The sequence below is a fragment of the Dendrobates tinctorius genome, unplaced genomic scaffold, assembly GCF_039654945.1.
Source record: "Dendrobates tinctorius isolate UK_male_01 unplaced genomic scaffold, ASM3965494v1 ptg000237l, whole genome shotgun sequence".
Lineage (NCBI taxonomy): Eukaryota > Metazoa > Chordata > Amphibia > Anura > Dendrobatidae > Dendrobates > Dendrobates tinctorius.
This window is the reverse complement of record NW_027361904.1, coordinates 7187408-7215120: the sequence shown is the minus strand read 5'-3', so window position 1 is coordinate 7215120 and position 27713 is coordinate 7187408.

Here is a 27713-nt window from a genome sequence, read left to right as displayed (position 1 = left end):
ACCGACTCCAAGACGTCTCCCGAATTGCCCCTATCCTCTGGAATTCTTTGCGCCAACAAGTCCCACTATCAACCACACTTCAGACGGAACCTGAAAACCCACCTTTTCAAGAAAGCCTACAGCCTGCAATGACCCCTCTGCCTCCTCACCACTACTGGAGCCACCGCCTCACCATCACTGGAGCTGCTGCAACCCCCCAACCTACTGTCTCCTTCCCCACCATCCTGTAGCATGTAAGCCCGAAAGGGCAGGGTCCTCTCCCCTCTGTATCAGTCTGTGATTGTTAGTTTGTTTACTGTAAGTGATATCTGTAATTTGTATGTAACCCCTTCTCATGTACAGCACCATGGAACCAATGGCGCTATATAAATAAATAATAATAATACGCCTCTGGCTACACTCCCATGATTCTGGCATCTTCCCTTTTTGTAATATGCACATGTACCTCCTGCAATGCGTTGATATATTGCGTCCCCATCTCCCCTTCTCGATAGATGCAACCAAATAAACGCATGCGCAACTCTCCAACGTTAGTGGGGTCCCCGTGCATCTCTTCCAAAACCTGGACCACTTTTTTAAACGTATCCCGCTCATGTGAAGGGCGGAACATCACGGAACACCGGGCCTCCCCGACTAGCGCCATTAAAGCCATCTCCGCCTGCAGCGCAGGGGCCATGGGGTGCATTCGCAGCATGCTCCTGACCCGTTCAGTCCAGTCCCACAACATCATGTTATCTCCCGTGAACTTCGGGAGATTACTGAGCATAGCCCCAATGGCAGACTGGACCTGGGGACAGCCATAGTGGACTGGTCTGCAGCATCTGTATTCCCGGACTGCATCCTGCTGACTACACTAACTGTAGTATGCAGGTGCTGGGATGCAGTAAGTGCTGCAGAGCAGGGGTTACCTATAATTAATGGACAGTAGGGAACTCCTTGCAGGGAGATAGCAAGGAAAAAGGTAGAAAGCTAAACTGAATAAGCGGGTGTGTAACTCGCAGTCTCTGGTTAGCAGTTCTCTTATGGTGGCTCCGCAGCCTGTCACTCGCTGAAGGCCCCGTGGGCAGCAGGATGCTGGCGGCGATCGGTGTGGTGTCTGCTGGCGCCCTCGCTCCGCACACGGTCCTACTTCTGGTGGCAGCGGGTGGTCTCCGGTTCTGCCCGCTGAGCCCCTAGTCCATATGTCTGTGGGGTAAGAGAGCAGAGCTCTCCGCAGGACTCCTCTCGGCGCGGGCCTCTTTGAGCCGGGCTGCGCTGTCATCCTCTGTCCGGCGTGCTCCTCTCTGGATGGCAGCCGACACCCGGACGCTCGTACTGCGATGCTCCGTCAATCACACGCTCCCCTGCGCACCCGCTGGTTTCGGTGAGTCCCTCTCTATGCCGCCCTTTCTCTTCCCACCGCGGCCTGTCGCTCCCCTCACATCGGTTGCAGTCTGCACCTCATCGGCGTTCTGGCGGGAAGACCACTTCAGTGGCCGCGCAGCCCATTTTACCTCACACTGACTGGCCACGCCCCCTTCACCCTGGTTACTGGCTCGCTCCGGCTGCAATCTCATTCCTCCAGGAACAGGAGGTTCGGCCCCAGCAGTTCCGGACCCAGCGCTACAGCCACTCTGTCAGCCTGGTCTTCCCTACACAGTCACCTCCGGAGCTGCGGTCACTATTCTGCTGTTACATCGTGTCTTATACTCCAGTCACTTCCAGAGCTGCAGTCACTATTCTGCTGTTACATCGTGTCTTATACTCCAGTCACTTCCAGAGCTGCAGTCACTATTCTGCTGTTACATCGTGTCTTATACTCCAGTCACTTCCAGAGCTGCAGTCACTATTCTGCTGTTACATCGTGTCTTATACTCCAGTCACTTCCAGAGCTGCAGTCACTATTCTGCTGTTACATCGTGTCTTATCCTCCAACTCTTTTATTTTACAAAATTATCAAAATTACACTCAGAAACAAACCACAATACATAAACTAAAGAAAACCAACATACACAGACATAAAATGTGCAAAACATGCGCAAACAACTGAAAGTCCAAATCCTTTCCTTGTCCCCCACTGAGCTCGGCAGCTTAGGGTCCCCCAGCAGGAATCCACTTAAAAGAGAATACAAAGAAACATAAACCCCTCTCCCCACTCTCACTCCATTCACCCCCATTCACCCCTCACCGATTTTACTAGTTTACTATTTACAATTTTACTATTTACAAAAACCAAACGAAAATAACCCTTTCCTGGCCCTCCGCCTTGAAAAAAACAAGAACTCTGCCACTTTGGCCGACAAACCTTACCTCCTATTACACAGCAAAGATTTTTTTTTTTTTTTCCTCTCCCACACATGGCAACAAGTTCGCAGCCTTTTTTTCCCACCACCTTGCACCGCAGGTCCTACAAGTTTGTAGCCTTGTCACTGCAAAATCTGGTCCACGAAAGTTTATGGCCTTTTGATTCCACACGAAAACTCTTTCCAGGGTCCGCAGAGTCTACTTCTCCTGCCCTGCTCCTTTGCTCCTTCATGTTGCTCTTGGCATCCGGTCATCCATCCACCACCCCCCATGCACCCCCCTCCCAACCTGACTACACCCCATCCACACATTCTAACTAAAAAAACAAAAAAAACGTGTGTTATATGTTTTTCCTTTTACCAAAGCACAACCAAAAGACATTTTCCAAAACTCTCAATACCATCCCATCTACTTACGCATTAATATACAAACTAAACACAGCATTTACATACCCAAGGCCCAAGTTTGGCACCTGTAAGCCCAATATCCATTATATGTCCTGTTTTTAAAACAAAAAGCTAAGGTGGCATGCACCAGCCCACCACCAGGAAAACGGGGTTCTAGAGGCTCCATCCCTCACTAACACATTCATCCTATCCCTCAAGAACTAAGACTGTCCCTACTTCTGTCCCTAAAAAAGAAACCTGTCCCTATCTGTCCCTACCTGCCCCTACTCTACCTAACTTATCATAACTAACTCTCTATCTGTCCCTCAGTGCCTGTCCCTCCCTGTCCCTATCTGCCCCTACTTCTGTCCCTAACACACCCAGTGAAACTTATGCTATCCCTACCCTCATTCACACGGAGCTAGCTCTCCCTTGAGTGCGTTTTTAAAAGGAGAGGCCTCTCCAAAGCCAAGAGGCCTTCCTCACACCCAACCTTTCGAACTCCAAAGAACGGACCTTCACCAGGTCACCCAAGATGTTTCCTACCACCTCATCCCTTGGGAGGGTTTTTTTCCGCGTCGTAACTAGGCACCGTGCATTCCAAGTGTGGAACCTAACCGCTGCACTGACTAGGAATAAAGTGCACGGGTCCCGGCCACCCAGGGATCTGAACGCTCCATAGGCCCATTCAGCGTAGGAGAGGGACGCCAGCCGCGGCCAACGTATGGAGGCACCCACCCTGTTGTAAACCTCTGCATTAAAGGGACAATGAAGCAGGAAGTGCTCCATGCTTTCCAGCACGTCGCCACACTCCTCACGAGGGCAACCCCGGTCATCGGAGTTCCTGCACTTCAAGTTGTCCCTTACATACAGCCTCCCGTGGAAGCAACGCCAGGTCAAGTCCCAAAACTTCATGGGGATCCGCTTAGAATTTAAAAGCCCCAGCCCGACCTCCAGATCCCGGCCTGGGCAATCCTTAAGGGCCAGGGGCTTCTGGAAATGGGTCAACAGGACCCTCCTGTCAAGGCACTGCCTCGACATGGTCCTGATTTCCCACATTCCCAGACCCCACCGGCAGATCACCTTCAGAACCGGGGTAGCATAAGCCGGGAGATGCCCATGAGGTGTGCGTAGGTCCTTCACCCGCCCTCCTGTCTCCCATTCCTGGAAGAAAGGCCAAAGCCAACCCTTGCAGGAGACTACCCACGGAGGAGCCCTCTCTAGCCAGAGGTTGGAGATGTTAGTCTTAAGAAAGGTGTTTACTAGAAACACCACCGGGTTGACCATACCCAACCCGCCTAGTCTCCTCGTACGGTATGTAACCTCCCTCTTGATTAGGTTAAGCCTATTCCCCCATAACAATTGGAAGAACAGGCTATAGACCCGCGTCCAGAGAGGTTCCGGCAAGATGCACACACTGCCCAGGTATATCAATAAAGGTAGCAGATAGCCTTTAGCCAGGGCAACCCTTTCCCTCAGGGTTAAAGACCAACCCTTCCATTGGTCCACCTTTTGGGCGGCGATCTTAAGTCTGCCCTCCCAATTTTGCTGGGGGTAGTCCCCGGGGCCAAATTCGATGCCTAGAATTTTGGCGGTGGCCTGGGGCCCTGGAAGTGTGTCCGGGAGATCAAAACTAGGATCTCCCCCTCCCAGCCAGAGACTTTCACACTTATCCCGGTTGATCATGGACCCGGATGCCTCCGAGTAGCGCACTACCTCCGACATGACCCAGTCCGCCTCCCCTCTCGAGGATACGAACAGGGAAACATCATCGGCGTACGCCACCACCCTCAGAGAGGAGCCAGAGCCCGCCCGGTCCATCCCGACTCCCGCCAGCGGTCCACGATCTACCCTCCTTAAGAAGGGATCGATCGCGAACACGTATAAAAGCGGGCTCAGCGGACAGCCCTGACGGACCCCAGAACCCACCTCAAAAGGACGACCTGACCAACCATTCACCAGCGGAAAAGTCTCAGCCCCTTGGTACAAGATCTCTAACCATTTTACAAACCTCCCAGGCAGACCATACCTCAAAAGGACGGACCAGAGGTACTCGTGGTTGACCCGGTCAAAGGCTTTCGCTTGATCTAATGACAGCAAGTACCCCTTCCAGTGACCTGCCCTACCCTGCTCCACTGCCTCTCGGACACCGAGCACAGCACTAAAAGTACTGCGGCCTGGAACAGAGCAATGCTGGGCCCCTGAAAGGAGCCGGGGTGCAAACTTCACCAGCCGATTAAACAGCACCTTGGCCAGAACCTTCTGGTCCGTATCGAGAAGCGCTATGGGACGCCAGTTCTCGATTCGGGACGGATCCTTACCCTTTGACAGAATAATGAGGGCTGACTTCCTCATTGAGCCGGGAAGAGTGCCCGAGGAGAGACACTCATTAAAGACCCCTGTCAAGAGGGGGACCAAGGAGTCCCTAAAAGTCTTATAGAACTCAGATGTTAAGCCATCCGGACCTGGCGATTTCTTGAGCCGAAGCCCATCAATGGCCAGTCTCACTTCCTCTTCCCTGATTTCTTCTGCCAAAACACCAAGAGAGGGGTCACCCCCTGGCTCAGGGATGGCTTCAGCCAGGAAAGCCGACATCCTGTCCCGATCCAGATCCTTCTTTTCCAAGAGGTGTGAGTAGAAGGATCTGACTACCTCCAGGATCCCTGATTTGGATCTGTTCAGGGACCCCGTACTGTCGATCAGTCCTGTCACCATCTTACAATTCACTGACATCTTACAGTTTCTGTAAGGGTCGGGCGAGCGGTACTTCCCGAAGTCCCTCTCAAAAACCAAGGATGTGTGCCTATCATACTGACACCTCTTGAGCAAAGATTTCACTCTGGAGATTTCCTCTCGGTCACCTCCAGTCGAGACAAGCTGCTCGAGTTTCCTCCCCAGAGCCCGGTACAAGCGGTGCCTGTTCAGACTCCTGAGGCTCGAGAGCTGACGGAAGAACCCCGCCACCCGCTTTTTGAAGATCTCCCACCACTCTGACTTACTACTACAGAGATCCAACAGCGGTACCTGGCTCTGAAGAAAATCCTCGAAGGATTGTCTCACCTCCGCTTCTTCCAGCAGAGACGAATTGAGCTTCCACAGCCCTCTTCCCATCCGAGGAGTCTCTGCAACATTCAGAGAAAAGAAAATTAGACAGTGATCGGAGAACTCCACCTCAACGGCGGACACAGCAGAAAAGATGGCGTCCTCCTTCAAAAAAAACCTGTCTATTCTAGACCTACAGCTACCCCTATGGTAGGTGAAACCTCCGTGACCTGGGGTGTGCCGGATGTGGGCATCCACCAGGCGAGCTTCACTGGCTATGCTATTCAACGCGACGCTATCATAAGCCAGGCGATCTCCGGGACCCCCCCGGTCACGGGACCTCGTAATGGTGTTGAAGTCCCCACCGAAGACCACCTGTCGGCTCGTAAAAAGAAAGGGCTTGATCCTCAGGAAGAGACATTTGCGGTCCCACTTGGACTGCGGGCCGTAGATGTTGATGAGCCGGAGCTCTTGTCCCCTCATGAAGACATCTAGGATCAGGCACCTCCCCATTTCCAACTCAGTAACCCGTCGGCATTCAACTGCTGCAGTCTTAAAAAGGACTGCCACCCCGCTATACGGCTCGGCCGCAAGAGACCAGTATGAGGGCCCGCACCTCCACTCCCTCCGTGCTTTATAGATGGCCCCCATGTCTGTTAGTCTGGTCTCTTGCAAGAATAAAATTTCTGCCTCAATCTGGGAGAAAAAATCAAAGGCCGTGAAGCGAGCCGCATCTGACTTAATGCTGGTGACATTAATAGACGCCAGCGTCAACGGGGCGAGTTCAGCCATCATGGGTGATCGAGTTGGATGGCCAATTTCTTCCCTACCCCGCTATTACCTCCTCCTGGGGAGGGGTCAGACACCTTCCTTTTCAGGGAAGCTCCCGACGTGTCCATCCCACCCCCCCCGGTGTCCTCGCCCCCGGGTTCCAGGTCTGTCCCCCCCTCAGGAGGAGCAATGCCCCCTGAGGGACGGACTCCGCCATCCCCTGAAGGACCCTCCGGTGTTGCCCCCGGCCCAGTACCCTCGTCTTGCGGTTCATCATCTGAACCCCCGAGGGCGCTGAACCGGTTGGAGAGTCTGATCAGAGGGGGGTCAGCAGGCCCTTCCGTATGCACCCTTGTGGTCGGGGGCGGGGGGGACTTTGAAGGCTTGTCAGCCTTCCTCCCCACCGCTTTGCGCTTGGCACGCCTGGTTTTGCCACCTGGTGCTGTAGGCTGCTCTTGGACATCCTCATCAACACTTTCATACTGTGAGGACCCGTCCGAGTCAGCCGCTTTCTCCTCTCTCTCCATCCTCCTGATCTCCTCACTCACCGCACTCTCCCCCAGGGCCTCAGAGGCTTTGGCCACGGGCCTGGAAGGAGGAGCAGGCATCACCCCGGTTGCCCGAGGCTCCACCTGTCCCTTACCTCCCTGGCGCTTTTCCTGCCTCCGCTGGTACGCGGGGCCCCTTGCAGCATTGCCCTTCCTCACTGGCCCCTCAGCCCTTCCCCCTTCGCCACCACCTGCCACAGCAGAAGCAGCGCCACCGGGGGTTGCCCCCCCGCGGTCTCTCCCCACCGGGCCTGTGGCGGCATTAGAGAAAGAGCGAGGGCAGCGGCTGAGAGGGTGACCCAGGTCACCACACAGGTGGCACCGAATGTCTTTGCACAAGGCAGCCAGGTGACCAACCCCACCACACAACGCGCACTTCTGCACCTTGCAGTTGGCGCTGAAGTGAGTGGGGTCGCCGCACTTGTGGCAGACCTTCGGTTGCCCCTGGTAGAAGACCAGGATCCTGTCCCTTCCCAGGAACGCCGAGGAAGGGATGTGGGTGACCGTGCCGCCGGAAACCTTCAATTTGACCATGAAGGTCCAGCCCCCCGACCAGATGCCAAACTCGTCCCTGTTCTTTTTTGGGACCTCGGTGACCTCCCCGTAACGGGAAAGCCACGTCATGATGTCCACGCCTGCGAGTGACTCGTTACATGTAACCACGGTCACTCGCTTGACGGAATTTTGGCGAGACACCGCTTGAGCCACGAAGTCTCGCCATCCGGGCTCTTCTCGCACCAGCTCGTAGTTTGACCAGAAGAGCTCAAGCCCCTCTGGCCGCACGAAGCTGACGTCGAAGAAGCGGGACGCCGAAGGGTGTATCAGGGCAAAGATGTCATTCGCCCCGAAGCCCATCTTAAGGAGGAGCTCCACCACCTTGCTCCTAGGTGGACAAGCTTCACTGCCCCCCCACCTAAGACGGACCACATTCCTTCTTGGCGGCCCCTGCCTGGCTGTGGGGAGAGACCAAACAGTCCCTCCCTCCCTTTGATTTTGGAAGGCTGCTAGGCCATGTCTCTCTATCCAGAAAGACAGGTCCACTGTCCTCCCCTCTACCATGATCGATCTTTCTCCCCTTTGGAGGGCCTCCAGGAAACGGCGGTGCAAACCGCCGTCCCCGGAGCCCGGAGGCGAGGAGACCACCCCGACCCCCAGCCGCGACCCCCGCATAATTACGTTGGGGCCTCGCGGCTGGGGGGGGCAGACGGGCCAGCCCTCCCACCACTACCACCACTTGTGCCAGCACCCTCATTCATTCTCCCGTTCACTCTTTTATTATTTCCACTCGCTCCGGCACTCACTCCAGCATTTACTGCCACATTCACACTCGCACTCACTCCCTCATCCATATCGCTCACATCACCATTTATGTCCTCAAACAGCTCTTCAAAAATATCTCCTATCTCACTCCCACTCTCACTTCCAGATAGACCACTATTTACATTAGCAGACTTGGTGTTGCAGTACCCCTGCCTGCCTGCTGGGGGCCCTGACTGGCCAGTGCTCTGCTCCTTGGAGCTGCTGGCACTGCTCCAACTCTTGTCCAGGAGTGCCGCTGCCCCTTTAAATACCTCCGAGCAGAGCGCACTCAGTACGCCCTGCCCGAGCCTGGGAGCAGCAGCAGCTCCTGGGTTCTCTGGCTCCACTTTTTTTTCTTTTTGCGGTGTCTTTGCACTGAGGACAGGGACGGCCACTGCCACCGCACCCTGCCCTCTGCTGTTCGCCCCCGCCGGCTTCCCAAGGAGTGCCAGAGCCCCCGCACCACCAGATGGAGGTAAGCGGGCTGGGGACCCCGACAACTCCCTACCGACTTTTGGGGGCACTATGCTGCTTGAGGGGGTAGGCGGGACAGGAGGCAGTGGGCCCGCCAAGGCCACGCCCCCCCCGCCGGCCGCAGCCACCCCGGGCAGAGCAGTGACCCCTTGCGAGGCTACGCCCTCCCCAGGTGACGCGGGCACAGCGGGCGGGACAGCGGCCGAGGAGGACACCCCCCCCCGTATGCCGCAGCCTTTGCAGGCTGGGCAACACTCGGGGAGGCCACGCCCCCCTCACGGACTGTCACAGCGCCCCTGAACCCACCACTTGATGTTGGCAGGGCTGGCCACTCCCCCTCGTCGCCCAGCGGCGGCGGTGCCCCCAGCACGGACCCCTTTTTGGGTCTACGCGCCGGGGACCCCGCTCTTGCCATGGGCGCCGTCAGAGGAGCTACCAGCCCCTTGCATTTTTTTAGCTGCTGCTTCACAGCAGCCTCCACGCCCTTTCTAGGTCTCTGGACCCCCATAAGTGGACCAGACTTAACGGACCCGTGCGTGGGGGATCCAGAGACCCCAGCACTCACCGCCGGAGGTGCGGTCCTGGCTGTACCCGTGCTGAGCGCCAGGCCAGCCCCCCCTGCCACCGGGGACTGATCCCGGACACCACTACTGCCAATACCGCCAGCGGCTGTTACACCACTGGCACCAGCACCGACCTCCATGTCGCTGCCTGAACCCTCACCGCCACCACCAGATGTGACGGTAAGGTCCAGGCACACATCACTCTCCCCGCGCCCCCGCTGCGGACCCACCACAGGGCCCGAGCCGGGGTGGGCAGCGGGTTCCATACAGCGGGACAGAGGGGCCCCGGAAAGAGGGACAAACATAAGTTTGTCAGCCACGGTGTTTTTTGGCTTGCGCTTGTTTTTTTTCTTTTTCCTCCTTCCGGTTGCCCCGTCCTCAGGGCAGACCTCATCCCCAAAGAGCAGTGTGCCAAACCGCTCTGGGGACTCGATCTGCCTCACCTGTTGTAGGACGAGGCAGCCCCCCTCACTACTACTGTCCCCACTCCCACCAGCCTCCCCGTCGCCCCCACTTTCCTCCGAGTAACTGGAGTCCGGTGGGAGAGCCACTTGCTCAGGGGCCACCCCGCTGCATGTTACCTGGGTGTTGTTGCTCACCAGGCCTTCAGGTGGGGCAGGCGTAGATGTTCCGCCATCCTCCTCCTCTTGGCCCTCCACCTGGCAGGGGCCTCCCGACCCCCCAGGAGACCCTCCGGTCATGGCTCTAAACCGGTCATCGTTTTTCAGTTTCTCTGCAAAGGGGCCGCTCCCACTCAGGATAGCCGCCCGTATCTCCTCCAAGGCCCTGATAGCCCCCTTCAGCCTCTCCACCGTGGCGGAGACCTCAGCTCGTCTCGAGGCGGGGAGCCGGTTCTTAGCCACCGCTCGTGCTCCCCTTAACTCCTCCCGGAGTTTTCTCAGCTGTTTGGCGGCCTCCTCATATTCGCAGAGGTGCGCATGGATGCGGGAGGCGTAGATGGTAGATGGCTCTCCCTCAGCTCTGGAGCCCCAGATGTTGGGGGGCTCTGCCACTGCACCTCTGCTCTGGGCCGCCACTCCTCCGGGAGGAGGAGCCGCCACGGTACCAGCTTCGGGGGGCCCGGTGTCCCGGGGCTCCTGGGTCCTGCGACCCCCTCTCTCCTGGCTCCGTCTCTTCCCCATCTCCCTGGGACTGGCTGGCTGCACCCTGGCCTCCGGATGGTGCTGAGGCCCCCCACCCCCAGCTGGCTTGCCGGAGGGTGGGAGCCAGGGGCACAGCCCTGGCGCTCAGTCCCAGGGAAAGTCCTCTTTCCTGGGAAGGGGGCAGATGGAAAGTCCTTGCAGGAAAAAACCTCCCTTCCCAGGAGCTTAGCAAGGCCCTAGCCTGCAGATGCTCAGCACAGATGCTCCTCCTCTTCCTGGGCGTGCTCTATCCTCCAGTCACCTCCAGAGCTGCAGTCCTTATTCTGCTGCTACATTGTGTCTTATCCTCCAGACACCTCTAGAGCTGCAGTCACTATTCTGCTGCTACATCGTGTCTTATCCTCAAGACACCTCTAGAGCTGCAGTCATTATACTGCTGCTACATCGTGTCTTATCCTCCAGTCACATCCAGAGCTGCAGTCACTATTCTCCTGTTACATCATATGTAGAGCTACATCTCTAGTTCTGCTGCTTCATCAAGTCTCACATTCCAGTCACAACCAAAGCTGCAGTCAGATTTCAGCTGTGAGGTGACTTCGGCGGACCATACCCAGACGTGAGCCTCTCGCTCCTCTCTTCTCCCTGTTCGCACAGGACATTATCGGCCGACCTGTGTATGAACGGCTTTATTCTCCACACTCGTATTGCTGCGGCAGACTCTGAATCCAGCAGAGGCGACAGAGGTGATGTAGGTTTAGTATTAAGAAGACGGCAGCTCTGGAGGTGACTGGAGGATGAGAGGAGTCAGAGAGCATATACTGCATATAACCAGTGAATATATACAGCAGTGTTCACAGCACTCTCCGTCTAACATCACTGAGCAGATGAATCCCTGGTTTTGGTGTAAATGATATCACCACATGTCACTCAGTAGGTAAGAGAACCCCAGACTCCACATTCATGATCTGAAGGTTCCGGAGTCTGTGTGCTGAAAGGAGGGTGATCACAATAATATCAGTGCGGAGATCATTTATTAAGGTCAATCATTCTGTGAAGAGACTGGGGTGAGCCCTTATTTATGGGTGAAGCCAGGACATGGAGTACAAGCATTTCTCCTGGAAAGCCTGAGACATATGGGGCGCTGGAGACATTGTTCAGAAGAACAGCGGACTCTGATCGGCTGATCAGCTACAATGATCTCCAATGCTTTATAATGGAAAGCCGAACCGGAGAGACGTGGAAGAAAGCGGAAGACCACCATTGTAATGGATGGAAGAATGGCCTGAATGGCAAAGGATCAGCCAAAGATCGGCTCCAGGATGATCACAGTCTCACGTTACCAATGATCGGCTCCAGGATGATCACAGACAGTCTCACGCTACCAGTGATCGGCTCCAGGATGATCACAGACAGTCTCACGCTACCAGTGATCGGCTCCAGGATGATCACAGACAGTCTCACGTTACCAGTGATCGGCTCCAGGATGATCACAGACAGTCTCACGTTACCAATGATCGGCTCCAGGATGATCACAGACAGTCTCACGCTACCAGTGATCGGCTCCAGGATGATCACAGACAGTCTCACGTTGTCTGTAATCGGCTCCAGGATGATCACAGACAGTCTCACGTTACCAGTGATCGGCTCCAGGATGATCACAGACAGTCTCACGTTACCAATGATCGGCTCCAGGATGATCACAGACAGTCTCACGCTACCAGTGATCGGCTCCAGGATGATCACAGACAGTCTCACGTTGCCTGTGATCGGCTCCAGGATGATCACAGACAGTCTCACTCTACCAATGATCGGCTCCAGGATGATCACAGACAGTCTGACGCTACCTGTGATCGGCTCCACGATGATCACAGACAGTCTCACGTTGCCTGTGATTGGCTCCAGGATGATCACAGACAGTCTCACTCTACCAATGATCGGCTCCAGGATGATCACAGACAGTCTTGCGTTACCAGTGATCGGCTCCAGGATGATCACAGACAGTCTCACGTTACCTGTGATCGGCTCCAGGATGATCACAGACAGTCTCACGTTACCTGTGAGGACTGTGACAGAAGACGCCTGTGTGACACCAATCTCTTACCAAGAAGTCCCAGCAAAGTCCTATTGTTATAATAAAGACATGTACTGTGCCAAAGAACACATCAGCCGGCCTAAAGAGAAATGGAGAAACATGTTGTGGACTGAACAAAGTAAAATTGTTCCTTTTGGTTTCAAGGGCTGCAGAGAGTTCATCAGACAACCCCCAAACTCTGCATTCAGTCACAGTGTACTCTGCATACAGTGAAGCATGGTGGAAGCATCATGATATGGACAGGTTTCTCTTACTATGGTGCCTGACCTATTTACCGCTTACCAGGGATCATGGACCAGTCTGCAGATATTACAGTACTTGAAGATGTCATGTTATCTTACGCTGAAGAGGATATGCCCTTGAATTGGGGGTTTCACCAAGACAACGACCCTAAACACACCAGTAAACCAGCAAAATATTGGTTCTAGTCCAATAAAATTGAGGTTATGGAGCAGCCAGCCTGATCCCTGGACCTTAATCCGATAGGACACTTGTGGGATGACATTAATAATGCTGTTTCTGAGGCAAAGCCAACAAATGCCAAAAATTGTGGGATGTAGTCTGAGTATCCTGGGCTGGAATAACAGGTGACCGGGGCCAGAAGGTGGTGACTCTGTGCAACATAGATGTGAAGCCGGTCTAAAAAACTGCGGGTATCAATGAAATATTAGGTCAATGATTCACAGGTATGATAAATCGTCATAAAAAGTAGTAACGAGAAATGCAGACCCTGCTGATTATCAGAACGGACAATGGTCATTTATTGTTATTTTCTGTAACGTAGTTATAAATTATCTACATAACAGCGAGCGATGTCCCTGATGCTGGAAATGACAGCTAGTATAATGATGGTGTCATCAACTCATGTTCTGAACACTACTGTATACCATGTATAGTGTATATATACTGTGTACGGTATAGTGGGTGTATATACCATGTATAGTGGAGAGCGAGCAGAGGGTCTGAGCCCAGCTGGACAGTCCTGTCAGACAGGAACTTGCCCGACAGATGACCCGGGGAATCGTGAGGCATTATGACCACGGACGGGCTTCGGCTTTTTCATAGAGGAAGGTCTACATCAATGCCGGCTTGCAGACTGGAGAGCACATTCAGTTCCTCAAAGAAGATAAACCAAGGGGCTGGTTCGCAATCACGGTCTCCAGGATTCGGTCGCAGGCAGAGGAGGTACCCGTGTGTGCAGTGGCGTAACTACAAAGTTATGGGCACCGATGCGAACTTTCAAATGGGCCCCCCTATGCCAAAATACACGCACATCTCCGCTCCGTACACCCCGTACACACACGGCTCCTCTCCGTACACCTCGTACACACGTGTATCCGCTCCGTACACCTCGTACACACACGTATCTGCTCCGTACACCTCGTACACACGCGGCTCGGCTCCGCACACCTCGTACACACGCGTATCTGCTCCGTACAACTCGTACATATGTGGCTCCGCTCCGTACACCTTGTACACACACGGCTCCGCTCCGTACACCTCGTACACATAGGGCTCTGCTCCGTACACCTCGTACACACATGGCTGCGCTCCACACACCTCGTACACACACGTATCCGCTCCGTACACCTCGTACACACACGGCTCCGCTCCGTACACCTCGTACACACACGGCTCCGCTCCGTACACCTCGTACACACACGGCTCCGCTCCGTACACCTCGTACACACACGGCTGTGCTCCATACACCTCGTACACGCGCGGCTCCTCTCCATACACCTCGTACACACACAGCTCCGCTCCGTACACCTCGTACACACGCGGCTCTGCTCCGTACACCTCGTACACACGCGGCTCCGCACCGTACACCTCGTACACACACGGTTCCGCTCCGTACACCTCGTACACACACGGCTCCGCTCCGTACACCTCGTACACACACGGCTCCGCTCCGTACACCTCGTACACACACGGCTCCGCTCCGTACACCTCGTACACACACGGCTCCGCTCCGTACACCTCGTACACACACGGCTGTGCTCCATACACCTCGTACACGCGCGGCTCCTCTCCATACACCTCGTACACACACAGCTCCGCTCCGTACACCTCGTACACACGCGGCTCCGCTCCGTACACCTCGTACACACACGGCTCCGCTCCGTACACCTCGTACACACACGGTTCCGCGCCGTACACCTCGTACACACACGGCTCCGCTCCGTACACCTCGTACACACACGGTTCCGCGCCGTACACCTCGTACACACGCGGCTCGGCTCCGCACACCTCGTACACACGCGTATCTGCTCCGTACAACTCGTACATATGTGGCTCCGCTCCGTACAACTCGTACACATGTGGCTCCGCTCCGTACACCTCGTACACACACGCGGCTCCGCTCCGTACACCTCGTACATACACGGCTCCGCTCCGTACACCTCGTACACACACGGCTCCGCTCCGTACACCTCGTACACACACGGCTCCGCTCCGTACACCTCGTACACACACGGCTGTGCTCCGTACACCTCGTACACGCGCGGCTCCTCTCCATACACCTCGTACACACACAGCTCCGCTCCGTACACCTCGTACACACGCGGCTCTGCTCCGTACACCTCGTACACACGCGGCTCCGCTCCGTACACCTCGTACACACACGGCTCCGCTCCGTACACCTCGTACACACACGGCTGTGCTCCATACACCTCGTACACGCGCGGCTCCTCTCCATACACCTCGTACACACACGGCTCCGCTCCGTACACCTCGTACACACACGGCTCCGCTCCGTACACCTCGTACACACACGGCTGTGCTCCGTACACCTCGTACACGCGCGGCTCCTCTCCATACACCTCGTACACACACAGCTCCGCTCCGTACACCTCGTACACACGCGGCTCTGCTCCGTACACCTCGTACACACGCGGCTCTGCTCCGTACACCTCGTACACACGCGGCTCTGCTCCGTACACCTCGTACACACGCGGCTCCGCTCCGTACACCTCGTACACACACGGCTCCGCTCCGTACACCTCGTACACACACGGCTGTGCTCCATACACCTCGTACACGCGCGGCTCCTCTCCATACACCTCGTACACACACGGCTCCGCTCCGTACACCTCGTACACACACGGCTGTGCTCCATACACCTCATACACGCGCGGCTCCTCTCCATACACCTCGTACACACACAGCTCCGCTCCGTACACCTCGTACACACGCGGCTCTGCTCCGTACACCTCGTACACACACGGCTCCGCTCCGTACACCTCGTACACACACGGTTCCGCGCCGTACACCTCGTACACACATGGCTCCGCTCCGTACACCTCGTACACACACGGTTCCGCGCCGTACACCTCGTACACACGCGGCTCGGCTCCGCACACCTCGTACACACGCGTATCTGCTCCGTACAACTCGTACATATGTGGCTCCGCTCCGTACAACTCGTACACATGTGGCTCCGCTCCGTACACCTCGTACACACACGCGGCTCCGCTCCGTACACCTCGTACACACACGGCTCCGCTCCGTACACCTCGTACACACACGGCTCCGCTCCGTACACCTCGTACACACACGGCTCCGCTCCGTACACCTCGTACACACACGGCTGTGCTCCATACACCTCGTACACGCGCGGCTCCTCTCCATACACCTCGTACACACACAGCTCCGCTCCGTACACCTCGTACACACACGGCTCCGCTCCGTACACCTCATACACACACGGCTCCGATCCGTACACCTCGTACACACACGGCTGTGCTCCATACACCTCGTACACGCGCGGCTCCTCTCCATACACCTCGTACACACACAGCTCCGCTCCGTACACCTCGTACACGCGCGGCTCTGCTCCGTACACCTCGTACACACACGGCTCCGCGCCGTACACCTCGTACACACACGGCTCCGCTCCGTACACCTCGTACACACACGGCTGTGCTCCATACACCTCGTACACGCGCGGCTCCTCTCCATACACCTCGTACACATACGGCTCCGCTCCGTACACCTCGTACACACACGGCTGTGCTCCATACACCTCGTACACGCGCGGCTCCTCTCCATACACCTCGTACACACACAGCTCCGCTCCGTACACCTCGTACACACGCGGCTCTGCTCCGTACACACACGGCTCCGCTCCGTACACCTCGTACACACACGGTTCCGCGCCGTACACCTCGTACACACACGGCTCCGCGCCGTACACCTCGTACACACACGGCTCCGCGCCGTACACCTCGTACACACACGGCTCTGCTCCGTACACCTCGTACACACACGGCTCTGCTCCGTGCACCTCGTACACGCGCGGCTCCTCTCCATACACCTCGTACACACACGGCTCCGCTCCGTACACCTCGTACACACACGGCTGTGCTCCATACACCTCGTACACGCGCGGCTCCTCTCCATACACCTCGTACACACACGTCTCCGCTCCGTACACCTCGTACACACGCGGCTCTGCTCCGTACACCTCGTACACACGCGGCTCCGCACCGTACACCTCGTACACACACGGTTCCGCTCCGTCCACCTCGTACACACACGGCTCCGCTCCGTACACCTCGTACACACACGGCTCCGCTCCGTACACCTCGTACACACACGGCTCCGCTCCGTACACCTCGTACACACACGGCTCCGCTCCGTACACCTCGTACACACACGGCTCCGCGCCGTACACCTCGTACACACACGGCTCTGCTCCGTACACCTTGTACACACACGGCTCTGCTCCGTGCACCTCGTACACGCGCGGCTCCTTTCCATACACCTCGTACACACACGGCTCCGCTCCGTACACCTCGTACACACACGACTGTGCTCCATACACCTCATACACGCGCGGCTCCTCTCCATACACCTCGTACACACACAGCTCCGCTCCGTACACCTCGTACACACGCGGCTCTGCTCCGTACACCTCGTACACACGCGGCTCCGCACCGTACACCTCGTACACACACGGTTCCGCTCCGTACACCTCGTACACACACGGCTCCGCTCCGTACACCTCGTACACACACGGCTCCGCTCCGTACACCTCGTACACACACGGCTCCGCTCCGTACACCTCGTACACACACGGCTGTGCTCCATACACCTCGTACACGCGCGGCTCCTCTCCATACACCTCGTACACACACAGCTCCGCTCCGTACACCTCGTACACACGCGGCTCTGCTCCGTACACCTCGTACACACACGGCTCCGCTCCGTACACCTCGTACACACACGGCTCCGCTCCGTACACCTCGTACACACACGGCTGTGCTCCATACACCTCGTACACGCGCGGCTCCTCTCCATACACCTCGTACACATACGGCTCCGCTCCATACACCTCGTACACACACGGCTGTGCTCCATTCACCTCGTACACGCGCGGCTCCTCTCCATACACCTCGTACACACACAGCTCCGCTCCGTACACCTCGTACACACGCGGCTCTGCTCCGTACACCTCGTACACACACGGCTCCGCTCCGTACACCTCGTACACACACGGTTCCGCGCCGTACACCTCGTACACACACGGCTCCGCGCCGTACACCTCGTACACACACGGCTCCGCGCCGTACACCTCGTACACACACGGCTCTGCTCCGTACACCTTGTACACACACGGCTCTGCTCCGTACACCTTGGACACACACAGCTCTGCTACATCCACCCTGTAAACCCCTCCTGACCCCACACAGAAACTTCCCCTCATCCAGCACCATGACAACCAGCATAAGAGAGTCTGCAGACATTGAGGCCCCTGATCATGTGATCCCTGACTCCTCACCTCCTGTGACCTCATCACAGGTCCTGTGCGCACAGTAAAGAACAGCCTAGGACGTCAATGCAGGCTGTGGGGGGCTGCGATGTGTCTATCTGGGAGGGCGGCGAGGATGGGGTGCATGGGGGGCGTTTCGGCTCAGTGCAGTGCAGGAAGAATAGACTCCTGGGCGGGACGTGGGGGGGGTTAAAAACGGGAATGTCCCACGAGAATCGGGACGGTTGGGAGATATCATGGTCTGTTAGGTCTGACCTGTCTGGCCCCTGACTCCCCCTGGGCCCAGTTGCAGTGGCGACTGCTGCGACCGTGATAGTTACGCCCCTGCGTGTGTGTCTTACCTCTGTGGGAGGCAAGAGCACCTAGGGCTGCTACAAGCTCAAAAACCAGAGTGTGGAGTGACAGTGGGGACACTGTTTCATCTTCTTGTGTGCCCTCGGAGCAGGACAAAGCATGGGAAAGCGTGGTCAATCCGACCATAGTATATGTTGTCTAGGGAGCACACTCGACTGTGTACGTAAGCGGAGAAGAGACCAAGAAAACCTGTCTCTGAACACGTACACCAAAAAAAAAGATTTAAACGTCAAGCGGGCTCAGTTGAGCTGGTAGCACGTGTGTGTGTAGACCCAGAGCTTGAGTGGGTCAGAGACCCATAATATCTGAGACTCCCCCATGTTGATGGCCGCTGAAGGCCAAGAAGTTGTTGCATTCTCTTTCCCCGTTTTATTGTGCTTGTTGCACACCCCCCTGCTGGATTGCAGAGATACTGCAGCCCTTGGAGGGTCCTACAGGTCCTACATCCTCAGCCTGGGACTGGATTACAGCCATTGGGCAAAGGATGCATGGAAGGGACTCTGTCTCTGTCCTATGGACTGATGGGGTGACAATGAACTTTGTTTTAAAATGACTGTGTCCTTGCTACGAGGACCAATGTATGGGGGAAGAGGGGTATGGACAATCCAATGTCTTAACCAGGTTGAAAAAGTTGAGTTGTGCCTCTGGACTGTGAGGGCTACTGTTGTATTGCTATAAAAAGAACTCAAACTCTCTGCTCCAGGGTCCCAACCTACTGGAACTGGGGTCATGCTGACTCACTAAGGAGAAGGACCTTGTTTGCCTGCGGAAGAGAAGAGAATGTTTTTTATGTTTTTTGTGACATTGATTGGTGTCTTACAGGTGACTGCATGGTCTGGGACGACAATGATTAAAGAGAGGAGGAATATAAGGGGTGGTGGCCTGTGCTGTCACGTTCCTGCCCCTGAAGACACCAATTGCGTTGTCTTATATTGTAATGTGTATTATGTCATGCGTCTTTGTATACATCATGTCATGTGAATTATGTGGCCTATATGCAGCCTGCATGGGTGAGATGCTCTCACAGTACAACCCTACACACTTAGCAATAACTTAATGTAGTGTACCGGGACACAAAAGGAGACAAGCCTGTGTAGCACTACAGGGAGAGGGGGATATGTGTGCAGACAGTATATGTAGGGGTAAAATGTGCGAAGAGAAAATATGGGGGGATGTGTGTGGGAACAGTATAGGCAGAGGGGGAAGAATGCGTAAAGTGATCATATAAGAAGGGGCGGAATATGTGACTCGCCACTACACAGAGGGGGGAATGTGTGATGAGACAGTATGGGGAGGGGGAAATGTGACAGGAGACAGTATGGGTGGAGGGAATGTGTGAGGAGACATTATGGGGAGGGGGAATGTGTGAGGAAACAGTACAGGGAGAGGGTGATATGTGTGGAGACAGTATGTGTAGGGGTAAAATTTGTGAAGAGAAAACATGGGGGAATGTGTGAGTATAGGTAGAGGGCGTAGAATGTGTGAATAGATTTTATGAGGAGGGGCAAAATTTGTGAGGAGACAGCATGGGGAGGAGGCGAATGTGTGAGAAAACAGTCCCAGGAAGATGAAATGTGTGAGGAGACAGTTTGGGTGAGGTGTAGGGGATGAAACGTGTGAAAAAAGTATGGGTTGGGAATGTACGAGGAAACTGCATAGGCAGAGAGGTAGAATATGTAAAAGCGTTTGCATGGAGAGGGGCAAAATATGTGAGGAGACAGTACGGGGAGGGGGAAATGTGTGAGTAGACAGCATGGGGAGAGAGATAAATGTGAGGAGACAGTATGTTTAGGGGGTGAAATGTGTGAGGAGAATATGTGGATATGATGTGTGAGGAAACTGTATAGGCAGAGGGGTAGAATATGTGAAGAGATTGTATGGAGAGAAAAGTATGAAGGGGCATAATATCGACACTGGGTAGTGTGGGGGCAGTATTGATGGGGACAGTGAGAGGGTGCTGTATGGAGGAGACAGTATGCAGAGGGAGGAGTGTGAGGAGACCGTGTGAGGGGACATTATGGAAAGGCATGAATTAGGAAGAGCATCTCGCTGGCACATTACTAAGTATGCAAATTGCATGTGAGGGGTCACACGATGACTACTCAAAAAGCTAGAGCTTTGTAGAGGAAGGGGCGTAAAATTTAATTTGTGCCCCAGTTGCAGGAAAACCTGGATCAAACTATGAATTATGTGAGTGGTATCTGTATGCATATAGTCAGTGTACATTCATTTAGGGGCTGATTCATGTAGACTAGAGATTTGGGTCCATCGTGATAAAGTGTGCTCTGGATTAGGACACACCTTGTAATGAAAATTGTCAAAATTACTGTTATTGTGAACAGTTAAGCAAGTTGAAAATGAAATGATCTCAAAAAGACCTAAAGTAACAGATGACACATTTCCTTTGTATTTTAGGAAAATATATATATATTTTTCATTCTATACATTTTTAAAAATTACGAAAAGGAAAATGGGCCGATGCAAAGTTTTGGCACCCTTAGAGAATTGTGTGCTCAGATGCCTTTGACCAGTGTTCCAGACCTTAATTAGCCTGTTAGGGTTATGGCTTGTTCAATATCATTATTAGGAAAGACCAGGTAATCAAAATTTCCAGCTTTATAAAAACCCAGCCTCATCTAACCTTGCACCAGAAAACATCAGCCATGGGTTCTTTTAAGCAGACGCCTAACACTCTAAAAATAAAAATGGTGGAGGCCTACAAAGCAGAAGAAGGCTATAACAATGCTATAGCTATAGCAATGCGTTTTCAAGTTGCCCTTTCAACAGTTTGAAATGTAATCAACAAATGGCAGTTACTAGGAAGAGTGGAGGTCAAGATAAGGTCTGGAAGACCAAGCAAAATTCAGTAAGAGTTGCTTATAGTATCACTAGAGGGCAAATCAGACCCCCCACTTGACTTCAAAAGACCTTCAGAAAGATTTATCAGACTCTGGAGTTGTGTGTACATTGTTCTACTGTTCAGAGACTCATGCATAAATATGGCCTTCATGGAAGAGTCAACAGAAGAAAACCTCTCCTGTATCCTCACCATAAAATTCATTGTCAGAAGTATGAAAAAAAAAATCTAACCAAGTCTGACACATTTTGGAAACAAGTCCTGGAGTTCAGAGCTTCAATTGTACTCACTCCTGAAATCTGAGAGTACAAATATTCACAGGGAGCCAGCACGCTTCACCTTCTCTGAGCCAGCTGTCAGCTTGACAGAGAAAAGCCAACTTCCAGTCTGGGGTCGGCAAAATGCCGCTGCCAGGGGACACAGTTCAGACCGCCGTATTAGCCCCAGCTGCCCCCCCCAGGAGCCACAGTTACTCATCCTTGCTCTATGGTCATGCACAGACTATCTTTATGGCTGCAGGCTGTGTGATTGGTGCGTGCTGCGTGATACACATGAGCCAACAATTCGGATCCCATTGCCAACAGATTATTTAATGACTTGTGGTGGAATGGTGTAGATTACCCCTGAGGAAGCAAGATTACTACGTGCGAAATGCGTGTTGGGGATTATGCATCTCTGGTGACTAGACTAAATGCCTTATCTTATGGGTAAGAGTGAATTGTTGCCAACCAAAAATATGTGTATAGATACATGTTGAGATTGTAGTATTTTTTGACCACTGTGCTCATCATTTATCTATGTGTAAGCAGGTGACTGGATGCATGAAATATGTATGTGATACAATAGAAAAACAGAACTTAATATTTGGTGCAGAAACCTTTGTTCGCAGTTACAGAGGTCAGACGTTTCCTGTGGTTCTTGACCAGGATTGCACACACTGCAGCAGGGATTTTGGCCCCCTCCTCCATACAGATCCTCCAGATCTTTCAGATTTCAGGGCTGTCACTGGGCAACATTGAGTGTCAGCGCCTTCCAAAGACTTTCTATTGGGTTCAGGTCTATGGTTATCAATCAGCTCAGAGGCACCCAGAAAAAGACAGATAAGAGAGTTACGAACTCTCCCTTAAGACTTTATGACTATAAGAATATTTTCACAGGAAGATGCACAACGATTTAAAACCCACCTAGAACTGTCCAGTTGTCCTGTGATTGCCGAAAGGTTTACACAAGTTCTAAGCACTGATCTTTCCCAAATCTTGGCTTGTCTGGGCTTTTAATCCCAGCTCTGACCGCATCTCCTGGACGGATTCTCCAGTGAAGTGGTGGCTAACTGCCCATGTGTCCTGAGTTCTTTCTGTTTTCTTGCCCATTGCCAGTTTATGTCCAGTCATGGTGGCCAATTTCTGTGTCTATTACCAACCTGTAGTCAACATTCCAGTGCCAGCCTCTCAGTCCAGATGTTTGTTGCCAGTCTATGTCCAGAACACATTAACAGCCTGTAGTTTGCTGCCATTTAGCAGTTTTATCTGTTGCAAGTAGTCTGGACAATTCTGATGGCTGTCTGGTTCAGTGACTTCAAACATTCAGTGGTCCAATACCTGCCACCTCTGTTGATCCATGCTTCTGAGCATCCAGTAATCCAGTACCTGCCACCTCTGTTGGTCGAGTGTCTGCAAGCATCCAATGGTCTAGTACAATGATGATGAACCTTTCTGAGACCGAGTGCCCAAACTGCAACCTAAAACCCAATTAGTTATGACAAAATGCTAACATGCCCCATCATGTCAATACCTGGATAAGAATGAAGTGATTAAACAGAGTCAGCATGGGTTTGTAACTAATAAGTCATGTCAGACTAACTTAATTTCCTTCTATGATGGTATCACTGATTGGGTGGATCAAGGAAATGCTGTAGATATAGTATATCTTGACTTCAGCAAAGCATTTGACAAAGTATCTCATACAATCCTTATTGAAAAAATGACTAAGTATGGAATGGACAAGGCAACTGTTAGGTGGATTCATAACTGGCTTAGTGATCGGACCCAAAGAGTGGTCGTAAATGGCTGCACATCCAGTTGGAAGAATGTCTCAAGTGGGGTACCACAGGGCTCTGTCCTGTGTTAGGGTCGGCGGAACGCACCAGATATAAATAATAGGAGGCGCGTTCGCCGCCCGGGGTCCACCGTGCGGTAGGTGACAAGACCGCTGCTGGACAATGGCAGATACGCTAGGAGTGCGATACAGCGCTCGGGTTAACGTCACCTGAGAGCCTGAGGGCGGACTCTGTTGAGTCACAGAGACGCCTGAATACACAATAGACGTGAAGGCTGAACCTGTTAGCTGCACAGGTCAGCCGACGTGTGGCGTCGCAGCCGCGAACACCAAAAGCTGCTGCTACTGCAGCGCGGCCGTAACTGAAGCCGCTAAGCGACGGTGCCGGAGGAGCCGGGCGCCGACGGACGCTAGTGTAGGTGAGGAAGGCTCAGTGGCGTGTAGCTTGCCACAATCTGGAGCTGACTAACCCAGCATACTGTCACCATTCGTAATATCCAAGGGAAGGGGTTTCATAATAAGTCAGTCACCAGTCCATGCATCCATCACCATACACACACAGCATAATATGCTACACTAGCGCATGGCCGAGCCGCCATGCGGGCTTTTTATAGCCATGTGCTTCCGGGACCTTCCAGTACTATAGGAAGGACCAATCAGATCCGACATAGGACCTGCACATGTGACCCCTGCTCTCCACTGAGAGGACAAGTTGCGGACATGCCCAGTAGCACGGCACGAGGACTTAGCCTCAGGAGCAGTTCCCTGCAAAGCAGGTTGCGCTATCATTGCTACACCAGAGGTGGCAGCAACATCCAGGCTCACAAAACGAGTCTGCGGGGAATGCCTGGTTCGCCGAGATTGCTGAGCAGGAGTCCGAGCGGTCAGAGGAGAATGGGAGACCGCAGGATGTCTGGCTCTGGATTCCCGCTGTGCAGTGCCAGGAATCCGACGCCTAACATTACCCCCCCCCCTCTGAGCCTCACTGCGCTCAAAGGCCGCGATCAGGAGCGGTGCATGAACGTTTTCCACCGGCTCCCAGGTCCGAGCCTCGGGCCCATGACCCTTCCAGTCCACCAAATAAAATTTTTTGCCACGGACAAACCTGCGCCCCACGATGGCGTTAACCTCAAACTCATCAGACGATAAGTCTGATGACCCGGCAGATGACTCAGAAAACCGGACCATGTGAACTGGTTTGAGGAGGGACACATGGAACACGTCCGAAATGGCCAAATGTGGAGGAAGAGCCAGGCGGTAGACCACCGAGCTAAGTCGCTCGAGGACCTTGAATGGTCCAATGTATCGCGGTGCGAACTTGGGAGACTCGACCCGCAGTTTAATGTTTCGGGTGGAGAGCCATACCATGTCGCCAGGGGAGAAGCTTGGCGCGGGCCGCCGATGCGTGTCGGCGGACGCCCTCATCCTTTCTTTAGATGCCCGGATAGCATCCTGAGTGCGATCCCAAATGTCCCGGGCCTCCACTGCCCAGTCTGCCACCCTGGAGTCAGTGGAGGACACTGGCATCGGGACAGGGACACGTGGATGTTGACCATAGTTTAGAAGGAAGGGCGTCTGACCAGTGGAATCGGCCACCGCATTGTTTAGGGCAAATTCAGCCCAAGGTAGCAAGGATGCCCAGTCATCCTGCCTGGCAGAGACAAAATGCCGTAAATAGGTGACCAAGGTCTGATTGGCTCTCTCGACCAAGCCATTCGTCTCGGGATGGTAAGCGGAGGATAAATTTAGCTCGATGCTGAGTAAACTGCAGAGCTCTCTCCAAAAATGAGACGCAAACTGGGGACCGCGGTCACTCACGATTTTATCGGGCATGCCATGCAAACGGAATACGTGTTTAATGAACAAGGTGGCCAGACCTCGAGCGGAAGGCAGGCGTGCGAGTGGCACCAGATGCACCATTTTGGAAAAATGGTCGGTGACCACCCAGATGACCGTACTGCCACCAGACTTGGGCAGGCCAACTATGAAGTCCATGCCAACCATCTCCCAAGGTCTATCCGCCACTGGCAGGGGAAACAACAGCCCCGCCGGCCTCTGTCTAGAGGGTCTGTTCCGAGCACACGAAACACACGCTTGCACGTACTCCTTGACATCCCGAGCCATATGTGGCCACCAATATGACCTTGCCAGGAGTTCGGCGGTCCGTTTTTTACCAAAATGGCCACCCACTCTGGAGGCATGTGCCCAGGCAAGAACCTCCGGCCGTAGCTGAGGAGGCACCAAGGTCTTGCCCGGTGGTACCGCCTCGAGGGCAACTGGAGCCACGGTCGTAAAACTCTCCGGCGGGAGAATTAACCGAGGCTCCGCTTCTCCTTCTTCCGCTGAGACCACTGAACGTGAGAGAGCATCCGCACGGACGTTCTTCTCTCCAGAGAGGTAGTGGAGGGTAAAGCGGAATCGTGAGAAGAAGAGCGACCACCTGGCCTGACGGGAATTCAGGCATTGGGCCGTCTGTAGATAGACCAGGTTTTTATGGTCCGTGTATACGAGAAAGGGAAACCGGGCTCCCTCCAGGAGATGTCTCCACTCAGAGAAGGCCAACTTCATGTCTAGCAGCTCCCTGTCGCCGATGGAGTAATTTTTCTCCGCCGGTGAGAAGGTCTTGGAATAGAAGAAGCAGGGGTGCTTCCGACCTTGAGCATCCTTTTGATAAAGGACTGCTCCTGCACCGACGGAAGAAGCGTCTACCTCAAGGATAAACGGCTTATCCACATCGGGACGATGTAATATGGGAGCGCCAGCAAAATGTGATTTATGTTCTGACCAAGCATTGGGGTTAGCTCCTTTCTTGGTGAGAGCAACCAAAGGAGCCACCAGTGTGGAAAAGTGTGGAATGAACTGGCGGTAGTAATTTACGAACCCCAAAAAGCGCTGCACCGCTTTGAGGGAATGGGGTTCCTGCCAGTCCATTACCGCCTGTAGTTTGGCCGGATCCATGGCCAGCCCCTGGGCCGAGATGATATAGCCCAGGAACGGCAAGGACTCCTGCTCAAACTGGCACTTCTCCAGCTTGGCAAATAACGAGTTCGCCCGCAGACGGTCAAAGACCCTGCAGACGTCTCTCCGGTGGGTGGTCAAATCTGGCGAAAAGATGAGTATGTCATCCAGATAGACCACCACCGAGGTAGAGAGCATGTCGCGGAAGACGTCGTTGACAAAATCTTGGAAGACAGCTGGCGCATTACAAAGACCAAAGGGCATAACCAGGTATTCGTAATGGCCATCCCTGGTATTAAAAGCTGTCTTCCATTCGTCTCCCTCGCGAATGCGGGATCAGGTTGTATGCACCCCGCAGATCTAATTTAGTAAAGATCCGGGCCCCCCGCAACCTGTCAAATAACTCCGAGATCAACGGTAGGGGATATTTGTTTTTAACAGTGATGGCATTGAGACCTCGGTAGTCGATGCAGGGGCGTAGCTCTCCGTTCTTCTTCTGTATGAAGAAGAACCCGGCACCAGCTGGTGACACAGATTTTCTGATGAAACCCCTAGTCAGGTTCTCCCGGATATACTGGGACATAGCCTCCATCTCAGGGAGTGATAAGGGGTAAACACAGCCTCGGGGAGGCTCTGTGCCTGGCAGGAGATCAATCGGGCAATCATAGGAACGGTGCGGCGGGAGCGTCTCCGCAGACTTCTTAGAGAAGACGTCCGCGTACTGGTGGTAGGGTTTGGGGAGCGCGGAGAGATCCGCAGGCACTTCTGTGGAAGCCACCTGAACGCTGCCCCTCAGGCACCTTCCCTCACAGTCCTTGCCCCAGCCCAGTATCCTCCCCGAAGCCCAGTCAATATGAGGGGAGTGGCAACGAAGCCAGGGAACTCCGAGGAGCACCTGATCGATGCCATTGGGCATAATTAGCAGGGACAGAGTCTCCTGGTGTGAGGGTGAAATAGAGAGTCCGAGTGGGACTGTCTGATGGGTCACCTGAGATGGTAACGGTGCCCCATTTACCACCCTGATGGTCAGAGGTTGGGGGGAGTAACACCAGAGGGATAGCGTGTCTCTGGGCAAAAGTCGAGGACATAAAGTTCCCCTCGGCCCCGGAATCCAGGGTGACCTCTGCCTCCCAGGAGGAGGACCCACTATCTAAT